The sequence below is a fragment of the Rhyacophila brunnea genome, unplaced genomic scaffold (genome assembly GCF_057557595.1).
Source record: "Rhyacophila brunnea isolate RB1 unplaced genomic scaffold, BYU_Rbru_1.0 scaffold_13, whole genome shotgun sequence".
NCBI classification, from domain to species: domain Eukaryota; kingdom Metazoa; phylum Arthropoda; class Insecta; order Trichoptera; family Rhyacophilidae; genus Rhyacophila; species Rhyacophila brunnea.
This window is the reverse complement of record NW_028232785.1, coordinates 19948606-19960235: the sequence shown is the minus strand read 5'-3', so window position 1 is coordinate 19960235 and position 11630 is coordinate 19948606. Positions and strand designations below refer to the sequence as shown.

The window sequence follows — 11630 nt, the reverse complement described above, 5'->3', positions numbered from 1 at the left end:
CTCGGCTTCACGAAAAAATATTTAAAATAGAAAACAGCCTACGAACCACGGCATGTACGTGGGGATTTCCATAAGTTAGCAGAATGGTGGTGAAAGTAGCAAGTATTGAGGTTAAAATTGTATTTATGTAATTTTATTGTTAGTTAACCTTTTTTAGGTATACTTGTGCAATTCCAAGTGGACTGTTTCATTAAATCGCTTCTAATATTCAAAAGAACAAATAATGCAAATCTATGATAATTTTAAAATGTCAAATATTGAGCTCCGTGCAGTAATTAAATTCCTCACAAAACGGGAAAAGTATGGAAACTACCCAAAATGAAATGAAATTAGTTTGTGGCACTTTTCGTTGTGGTAAAACTATGATTTACAAATGAACATTCCAAACCGGCCTTGGTCAAAAAATCTGATTTTGAGATAAGTAGGTAATCATATTTTTGTGATTTGTAATTTACCTCTTAATTTTTCGGTACTATAATGTTTGGCAATTTCATAGATAATTCAAACACTCGAAAACATGAAATATAAACAACATTAAAAAGTATAGTAAATCATTCAAAAACTGACTTTTTTTTCAAAATGGCCCAAAGTCTGTACTGAGGACAGTTTGGAACACAATAAAAGTTGAGGACCTATCTTTTGTGTGTACAATTATGATTGTGTAATAGAACATGGTCATGGACATATCTGTTGGGATAATTAATGAATAAAAATAATATTAAATTTCTTTCACTTTATTGCATTTTTTGATAAAAAGGTAAACTTTTACAGCATTATATATTTTATAATAACACTACAATGTAGGAATCATCTTCAATAAAACAAATAGTTTACTGATGTGCACATGAACTTATAAAACACAAATTCTCTAATATTTCGTCTGACATTTCAAATCTGACGTGTTACAATATTATGTTATGGACGCTTGGAGCGTAAATGTAGCAAAGAGTTCATGCGCATTTCCTTAGAGCCTGTCCACATGGCGCGAGTGCCAAAACTGCGTTGCGCCAAGATAACGCGTATTACGCGCGAGTAGCAAAAACGCTTTGCGCTCAGTGTTCAACATGGAAATCGAGAAAGCGGTAGTTATAGGTGGCGGAGTTGTATCGGAATTTTTGCTTGATATCCGAGAGCGGATTAAAACTAGCCGACAAATCACTTCCGCGCGTGCTGGCGATCGTGATGTTACTGGGCGCATTAACTGGCGGCCTAGTACCTCGACTTGCGCACAACACGTACGAGGTCGAGAGTCTGGCGTATGCCCGGCGCACTCCGCGTGAGAGTCGTCACGCGCGAGCGCTTGTGGACAGCTGCATTGGGAATTGTACCTGGAAAACGCGCGATTTGTCACTCGCGCGTAAAAACGCGCCATGTGGACAGGCTCTTAGGTGAGTTTGGAAAGAATCAACCGTTACCTTAGCGCTGTTTTGAAAAAAAGGCACACTTAGACATCAAATTGAAGAGACTTTTTTGATAAAATATAAGTTTTAGTGAGACTATGGATCTCAGCACACTATCGGATTTAATAAAAATTTGTAATATCGGACTAAGGCCGGTTGGAATGTCACTCTTCGAATGATCACGTTTATTTAATACTTTGGAGGCGGAAGACGCACACGGGGCGTAATGACCAGGCGGCCGATCGATGTAATTAACGTGCATTTTAAAGGAGGAAATTAAAATCTCATTATCTATTCAGCAGCGAATGCGTTAAACAAGGTAGAGTATCATTAGAAGACGATGACCGTTGTGGAAGGCTAAGTGACGTCACTACATTAAAAATCGAAGATGCCCTTTGGAAAATGGTCGGCTAAAACTAATCAAAATAGCAGAAAGGTTCGTATACTGTAATCATGTATTTAGTTTTTCACCAGTAGGTATGGGTAAATTTATGTTTTTCTAAATTAGCGAAACGCGATGATTTATATGAGCACATATCACAATGATACGGTTTTTCACCATCATGTGTCATTTTGTGTGTTTTAAGATTAAATAGTGTTGTAGATTTAAAAGAACACATATCACATCCGAACGGTTTTTCGCCAGTGTGCGTTAGTTTATGTGTTTTGAGACCAACAATTTGGGTACATTTAAAAGAGCATTCATCACATTGAAACGGTTTTTCACCAGTATGGGTCATTTTGTGCCTTTTTATATCACCAGGGCGCGAGAATTTATGTGAGCATACATCGCATTGGAATGGCTTTTCGCCACTATGTCTAAGTTTATGTGTTTTGAGATAACTTAGATGCGTACATTTATATGAACATATATCGCACTGAAAAGGTTTTTCACCAATATGCGTCATTTTATGTGTTTTGAGATCAATTAATTTTGTGCATTTATATGAACAGACATCACAATTATAGCGCTCTTCACCAGTATGTGTCATTATATGTCTATTAAGAATATCAACAGTACTGAATTTAAATAAACATACATCGCATCTATATTGATTTATATTATGTGATATTTTATGTTTTTTTAGATCAGGGAGTCGCAAGCATTTAAAAGAACAGACATCGCATTCATATGGTTTTTCGCCAATATGTATAATTTGATGTTTTTCGAGATGAACGATATCTGAGCATTTAAATGAGCATACATTGCATTTGTATGGTTTTTCTTCAGTATCTGCTATACTTGTATGTTGTGTTGGCAGGTTTTTAGATTTTGTGCATAGCATATTGTGACTTTTTAATGCATTTGGGGCTTCGAATACTGCGTAACAATCACTGCAAATAAAATTCCTTGGAAAATGAATGACCCTTCGCAATTTAATTTGCACTACTTTTGGCGAGTGTAGTCGATGTATTTCGTGTTTGATATTTTGTTCAATTATAGTTATTTCTGAATGCTTTGTTGTCTTATCTTGGACTTTCTTGGTTGCACGTTCAATGTGTTTGATTGAGTCATCTCTTTTGTCAAATTTGTTCTTATTAATGGCGTCCGGTGAACTATCAGAGTTACTGTGAAGTATTGTGGAATTCCCTTTGGTAGATATCTAGAAAAAGATTAAAGGGTTTTATTCGATTCAATATATTAAAAAAAAATCGCTGTGTGTGTACTTATGTACGTGCGTTCGAAGTTATACTTCTTTACCGTAACAAAACTTGTAATAAACTAGATTCTTTGACTAGCTCTTAATTATATTGTTAAATTACACACTAAAAAAAAGGACCGCTTATTGGAACGCCGTTGGTTTATTTCTTTACACTTTAACTTATATATTACTAAATTATATAATGGTTTCTCGTTGTTTTTATTTTTAAAGTACCAACTGTCACTCTGGCGTTAAATTGTTTGTTTACGTAAAGAATTGCAAATGGCCGAAAATAATAAATTCGCTGCCTAGGTAACGGAACAATTCTAAACTCTTCCGAATATTATACTGTATAATCGTCACGATTGCAGTATCATACTGTGGCGTAAAGGTAGTGCGTTCGGTTGATGACCGAACAATCGGTGGTTCGAATCCAATCGAGTACGTATTTTTTCGTGTGAAAAAATAAATTATGTGTTACATGTCATACGCCAAAAATACACTCTGATTCGATTTCCCAAACGCGCCAAAAGTAGTATAAGTTCTAAAAATACAAAGTATAAAAAGGACAAAAAATACAAGATATTGTTATAGTTATTTTTAAATAGTTTTTAGCTGTAAGTTTTCTTTACTCAATGTGACAACTAAAAAGTTTTACTAGTTAATTTATGGTTCCGAACAAATACTGTAGCAATCATATCACTCAGCATTACAATGGTGACACACTTTGTTATTATTGTTTTGTTGTCAGAGTGGCGGAAGCGATCATAAGCATTTCCTCAATCATAAACTAGACCCTATAGCAGTGTATATTATTATTTATTTAATTGCGACAATGACTCTTGTAATGTATTGATATATAGAAGAATCCATAACTCGTCACCACTCATATCGAGTCCGTCACTCGACTCACTTAACATCTAGAGTCCGGTCACATGACGCGGTCAACCGTCATTCGACATTTTTTGTCACAGAGCATAGATTCCGGGCTCGTCACCCAATCATCATCCCCGACCATTGTAACTCTCTGTACTTTAGATCAATACAATAAATATTTACATCCATCTACACTACCGCTGCCTACTTCACGTCACAACCCTCTCCCTTATGATCCCTAAAATGGTGACCCGGACATGATCATCTAACTCCAAAATATAAAAATAAACCTTCATCAAGAGAGATGGGCGCCTAAATGTATGACTTTGGAGCAAAAAAGGATCTGGTCCAGCCAGATATTACCTCTATAAGAAATTTGTTGTAAATCATATACTTATATATATATATATATATATATATCCCCAAGCCAAGCTATACATTTAATACAATTGAATGTACCTGATCTACTGTCTTATATTCTAGATCCGAGCAATCAATTTTAGAATCTGCATAATTATTGGATTCGTCTTTGACGTCGACTTCTTCATAATCAAACTCACGTTTAATTTTGGTCAGGCCTTCTGATTTCTGAAAAAAAAACGATGTAGGTAGGTATTATAAAGTAATAAGTAAGTTCATTATTTAATTAAAAACGTTTAATCAAAATGGTGGAACATACTGTATACTAATTATAGTGAATTTAAACGATGGAATATTCAGAATAGGTAAAAACCGAAATTGCTAATGCATGATAGGTACATGATTTAAGATATTAAGGGGACGCCTCTTTAAGTAAGCGAGATCTAAATCTAGATTTGACACAGTTTAGGTAGGTACTCCCAATTCTTTTCTATTATAATATTATGAAAGAATGGGCGACCATGATACTCGTAGTATCGTATTACGTTATGAAGAACTTAGCCTTTCGAGATGGGACTGTATGCACGCATCAAACTTTCGTGGACTGACGGGTGACAATAATAATGTTGAGCCAGAGTACCTCGGCCATATTATGAGAAAACATTGTATAGGTATACAGCAGTGGCGATGGGCGGAGGTAGACTGTTAAGATTAGTCATTAATAGTGCACACTAAACATTGCCAGTCATAAGTATTTGTTTTCATTGAAATAAGACTACAATTTACAGACCGTGTTGGTTAGTTTTTTAAATTCAATTAAACCCTGCGAAACCCAGCCATAATAATTAATAATAGTTAAAAAATGCTCGTCCAAAATACGGTGTCCAATTTTATTAGATTAAATATGAATATTAATTCAATTTTCATAGCTGATTTTGGAAAAATTCATGAATTCAAGATGAAAACCTAACCTAAACTAACAAATCGGCTATTTACAAAAAAATGTTTGCTACTCATGGCTTCTTGTGAAGTGTAAACAGACAAGAACTGTTTTACTTAGACATGAATTTTATGTCAGGACAATACGACCTAGAGGTTGGACGGTCTTTAAAATAAGGCCATATATTTCCGATACAACATTTCACGTGCAAGTGTGACACGGCGAAATGCATACATACAATTTTCCGGACACGACGTGAGATAGTCTTACGATGCTTGTGACTAGAAGTGAGGAAACGTAGTGGTAATAATAATTGATCTTCAACGATCTGTTGTGCATGTCCAATTGGGTAGGTACTACAAAGGTGTTGTATGGTTATACGTTATACCTATCAATTTTGCAGTGGCGTCCATAGACAAAATGCCGCCTCTGGGCAACGCCAAAATGCCACCCCATTTTTTATACAGTATTTTTTATCATCCGTGTCGATTATGTTCACAATGGACGTCGAAAGGCGACGGACGTAAACTAGACGTCGCGTACCCGACAAAAATAGTGTATTGTTAAACCTTTTATGTTAATTAATCCGTCATTTTGTTTCCAACTAATGAGTTGAATTTTTTAACGGAAAGATATTTTCGTTATTACTAAGTTTAGGTAGGTAGCTATTTCTCTATGTACCATTGATATACTACTGGATGAATCATATGCTTCTTAAAATGACGCCCGATTTTCAGCGACTCGGCCAGTGTTAAAACTTACTGTTTTAATATCAGAGGACTTAACTCGATATAAGCTCACTTAATATTTGTCTCGAAAGCGACCTGGCAATAATTATGAGTAAGTCCGATCTAGCTTGCATCTTACTCTAACTAATAGTCAGCGCATGAAGACTTGCTCTGTCCGCTCAGACATGAATTTTTGGTAGCTTGCAAGCTTTGGGTTGCAGACACCCTTAGGGTCACTATTCCAAGAACGCAAATTTAGTTTTACAGCCAGGGAAATACGGGTGAAATTCGGAAATGTTAACGGTCTTAACGCATTATACCTACAAGGAAATATTATAAGACAATATTCGTAATATCTTCTTTTTTCTTTTGTGGTACATTTTTAAAATGACACTTGTATGGGAACTCCTCATCTAGTAGTATATCAATGCTATGTACCAAATGATTCTTCTCGATTTGCCGCCCTTCGAGTAACTGCCGCCCCCAAGCAACGCTCAATCTGCCTACCCCCACGGGACGTCACTGCAATTTTGCAAGGAGATTTTGTACAATACTATTTACCTACTAAACTTTGCAAGTTTATAAGAGCTTTTAAATAAACAGCATTAAGCAGAATAAATACATACCTACTTATGACAAGATAGGACATCCAAGAGTCTCACATTTTGGGTTGATATTTTGAGTCAATGAGCCAATTAAGATACTATTATAAACCACATGTAAAAATGCACGTAAGCATCCCATTACGGTCGCTTCTATTCCAAAGTTTGAACGAGTCAATAAACTGATTTAGAGATGTTGTATAAAAGCAGACAATACCCCACATAATACGTCCTTTATCTGTAATTTAGTTGTAACTAGTATCATGGCCCCCACATCTTGAAGCGGGCCCCCAGGCCAGGATCTTTGGCGGCCCCCCTACCCATCGTCAGGGTTAAAGGCAGTGGGACTTTTTGCAGAATCGTTTTCTAAATGTTGTTTCAGGTAAAATTAAGGGTATTCGGTGTATTTTTAAGATTTTTTTTTGTATTGTTGAATAAATCCATTTGAACTATGGAGTTGTCAAATATCGACACACAGTAATCAAAAATTGCATCACACAAGCAGACATTTTAAAATGTTAACACTCTACAAATAACACAGCGCCGCAGGCGACTTTTTTCTCATTAGGGCAAATTTGTATTTTGTTTTTGTTTTTTTTTGACCATGTCCGATCCTAATAGGATCATATGGGCCTCCACAAGGTAGAGGTTTGTATTAACAGGTTTTGTTTTTTTTTTTTACGAGAAATGGATGTCAGCCACTTGCTCAACCTATTAGGTCCATACCCTGACTCACACACAAAAAAATCGAACCTGAGACCCAAGGCATGATAGTCCAACGCTTAAGTCGCGCGGCTACCGTGTGTTTTTTTGATGTGGTTTGGAAATTTGTGTTTATCTCACTTATCAGGTCGACCCGCCACGCCGGGCCCCCAGGCTAGAGCCCTGTCAACCCTCTCCTTGTGGAGGCTATGCCTAGTATACGTAACTGCCGTCATTTAATTTTGTACTTATATTTTTAGGTTGAATAAACAATAACATTTCCTACTTCCGTTAAAATGTTCTCATTGTTCTGGTCACCTATCATATCGAAGGCAAAATACCTGATAATTACTTTCAAGACGACGGTCTCAAAACGTAACAGCTGTGGGTATTACATCAGGAGTTCCACAGAATGCCCAATCATTGGTAAGAAGATATACCTAAGGATGGTTGACACCATCAAGCCACACCATGTAACTGCCAGTCCAAGCCACCTGTTTCCTTTATCTACTCACCGAGGGACATAACAGTTCGACAGAACTCATTAAGCATACAATACAGTTGAACGTACCTGATATATTGATATGTAATTCGAAGACGAGCATCCTGGTTGATGATCATCAAGAAACTCGCGTTTGACTTCAACCGGGTGAAGATCAGTTTCAAGCTTTACATCAATGCGACTATTTGCAGTATACTGTAAGAAACATCATAATATCATGCAATTGGTTACATGCAAATTTAAAGTGTATATTTTGCTGTAGCACAGTGTTTCCCAGAATTTCGACATCTGTGTATCCCTTCTATAATTTTCGTAACACTGAGTACCCCTCGTCAAAAAAAAAATGCACATGCTTTAATAACAATCAAAAAATATTGATTTTTTCCTTTTTTAGTACAAAATAATAATAAACGAAAAATAAAATTCATTATAATAAAATATAAATAAAAGTTATATTATAAATAACACTCATTATAAGCAATGCGAAGAATGGAATAATTGTTTATGTTGAGACAGATCATCATAATTTGATTCGCTGGTTGTTAATTTTAATCTGAGATGCGGTTCCAAATCCAAAAGCCTTGTTGACTTAATATCTACAAAAATGCCCGAAAAGCAACTTCACAAAGATATGAAGCTGGAAAAGGCAAGATGTATTCAGTACTTTCTCTGTTAAAACTAGATACACATGTTGCATTTGCAAGCAGAATGATGTTAAAGTACACTAATTATATTTATTTTTCAATAATCTGTCTGAAGCTAATTCCAAAAATAATTGCTCTTCTTCCGCATGCGATAAACCTTCTAGCATGGATGTTGTATTGATGTCGTATTAATGCTTGTTGCACCAGGCGCAGCCAAAGCCCGGTGCAGCACGTACCCCCAGCAAACTCACTTTAGGAAGCACTGCTGTAGCACCTTTAAGTTAATGACCCCAACAAACGACAGCCGCCCCGCACCATACCCGTTCATAACGGGGCGTATCACGTATGTGCTTTGACTGAATTTACATGACTTCAAGTTAAGAGTACCCTTGGGAGAGATGAGCACGTATTATTATTTACATTTAAATTATTATATTATGTTTTAATAGTTGGCGAGAATTTAAATATGCACGCGTAAATGATGATTTAATCGTGCATATGTTTTAAGTTCCAACGAAAAAAGAGTTTTTTATTTTATATAAAGGCTTAGGCATGGTTATTCTCAATCTGCAATAAAGAATACATTATGTTAAGAGTAAAATGAATAAAAACTACTAAGTAGTAGATAGAAACTGATTAAAATTCCTCGTCTACGTTCTGTATACGTGTCTACGACAGAGCGGCGTCCAGTTGTCCCATTCCCTTGTAGTATGTAACAAAAGCTAATACAAAACTGCCGAACATTCTAAATGAAGCGATCATCACGTGGGAAGTATGACGCCGAAAATATTCTAAATGCAATAAAATTTGATTTTGTGGCGATCAGGTCGGACGGTCCGATGAGGCCAACAGCTGGTTAAACCGACTTGCGCAGGTCTTCCCTTTCCGTAGGTACAAATTTTAAAACATTTCCAGATGATGTGGTTTGGATCCTGTATTTCTCCGCCGCATGGACATTTTGCTGTAGTACAGTTCACCGTGACCGTAAAAAGATGGTCGTATAGCATTGGGATAAAAAAAATACGCGTTCATGGATCACTGGAAACAGTAATGTTTCAATTTTATTAGATTCCATTATGAACATTTATTATTAGAAATTATTATAGTCTCTTTCCGGTAGACATCTCATAGTGACCTGTGATACGGCAAAATGTAATACGTAAAATTTATAAGTAACCATACATTATCATAGGTACATGGCTCGAAATGGACCGGAGCGCCGTTCCGGTTCGTTAAATCGGTAAAATTATCGCTCCGTCTCGTGGAAAAAATATTTTGATCGTCTAAGGTACTCGTAGATAGCCCATAAAATAGAAAATCTAACACACTTATTTTTATAAAATACGCATAAATTTGATAACTATGTAAATATCTTCAGAAAATTGCCGAGCGTTCCGGTTCGTAAACTTTTCCATTTCGAGCGCTGCATAGGTACCTCATTTTTCTGGCCTGTATTGAGAATATGAACGACCATCTGATAATACGTCAGATATTTGACTCCAATTAATATTAAATAATGGTCGTATTGAATCAAATAAATTGGAACATTACTGTCTTCAATGCTCCACGAACAACGCGATATTGGCTATCTCTTTCCGGTATGACAGTTTACGGTGAACTGTGCTACGGGGAAATTATATTTATAGTATCTTTTGCTATGTAGCTAACAGTGCATCTATTCGATACACAAGGCTGCTATCGAAGAAGTTTAGTATATTTTTTATGCAGTGACGTCCCTAGACAAAATGCCGCCCCTGGGCAGCGCAATAATGCCGCCCCATTTTTTAATATACGTGCTCGTGTCATTTCTGGTTACCAAGGACGTCGAAAGGCAACGGAAGTAAAGTAGGCATCGCAAACCTGACAAATATTAAAGTCCTGTTAAACCTTTTATGCTAATTTATACATTTTATTTTCATCCAGTGAGCTGAATTTTTGAAAAGAAAGATATTTTCGGTATTAAGTACTCAGTTTTCTATATATGCCAAATGATTTTTCTCGGTTTTCCGCCCTTCAAGTAAGTGCCTCCCCTAAGCGACGCTCAATCTGCCTACCCCCACTGGACGTCACTGTATTTATGTAGTATAATTGTTACAATAAGTTAGCCGTCTAAACTGTCTATCTCGCTCTAAAAGATAACACAGCCAAGAGAGGTGTTGTGAAACATACCACTGTTTGAGAGTTCAGATGGTTAACTTTATTGTAGCAATTAACCGCCTAAATACATAAATATGATAAACTATAGCCGCCGATAGCAGCATTGTGTATAATAGAATAGATGCGCTGATGTAATAAATAAACTATCTTAGGAACATTGATGTGTTTTTCAAAACCATTTAAAGAAATACTCATGTCCTGTAATAATATGTGAATTTTGCAAACGCATGAAGCATGGTTTAGTTGGAAACTCCACAAATACTTGATTTTGGTCATGTCTGTTATAACATTTATAATCACGGCGACATGTTGTATAAGTAAATTCGTGGATATTTGTACCTACGACAGAAAAAAATTCTAAAATCATGTTTCACAACCTCGAATGTTCTTTAAATGGTTATTGAAATGATAAACACACGAATTAATAGAATAACCTGCACAATACCTATATCATTGGTATTCTGCCAATGAAAGGAAGATGAAATACGAACGAAAAAAACAAACCTCTTTATTGCAATACACATCGTCCGAAATTTCTTGTTTTATATGAGTATCCGGGCTATTTAAATTAATTATTGATACATCAAACCACGGCTTGCAATTGTCATTAGGTGTATTTCCATCGCACTCTTGTTTTACATCCATGTTTGCGTGTTTTAACAGTGTAATGTCACTCAGTCACTGTCAATCACAGACCCATACGCAGTCAATTAATCATTATAAAATACAGTGTTGCCATCTTTTGTCGACAGAAATTTATGACACAAAAATGACTTCATGACAGAAATACAATTCGAGACCGACAAGTTTCCTGAACGATAATGACTGTTCTTCTCTTTTAGCGTTTTCATAGCATGAAATTTTATCTTCAGATAAAACTGTGTAATGTTTATAATAATAATATTATTTATTCCTTTCATTATCTGGCAGATTTTTTTCTCTTGGCAACTCAAATACAAAAACACCAATACGCCATTTCGCGACCGCTATACGACGGCCATTTTGTATTTACTTCGTGCTTAACAAAATGATTGTAAACAACAATCATTTTTGTTAATATTTAATATACCTACTTA

The 11630-nt window shown here is 35.8% G+C and overlaps 1 long non-coding RNA gene across 1 annotated transcript; it reads right to left on the bottom strand.

The window, feature by feature from the left end:
- Positions 1 to 1087: 1087 nt before the first annotated feature.
- On the bottom strand, positions 1088 to 11266 carry LOC147076854 (uncharacterized). Its single transcript, XR_015069721.1, has 4 exons — positions 11059 to 11266; positions 7823 to 7948; positions 4379 to 4507; positions 1088 to 3004 (listed from the first exon to the last, which is right to left on the bottom strand). It is a non-coding gene; the product is annotated as an uncharacterized LOC147076854 (long non-coding RNA).
- Positions 11267 to 11630: the final 364 nt, after the last annotated feature.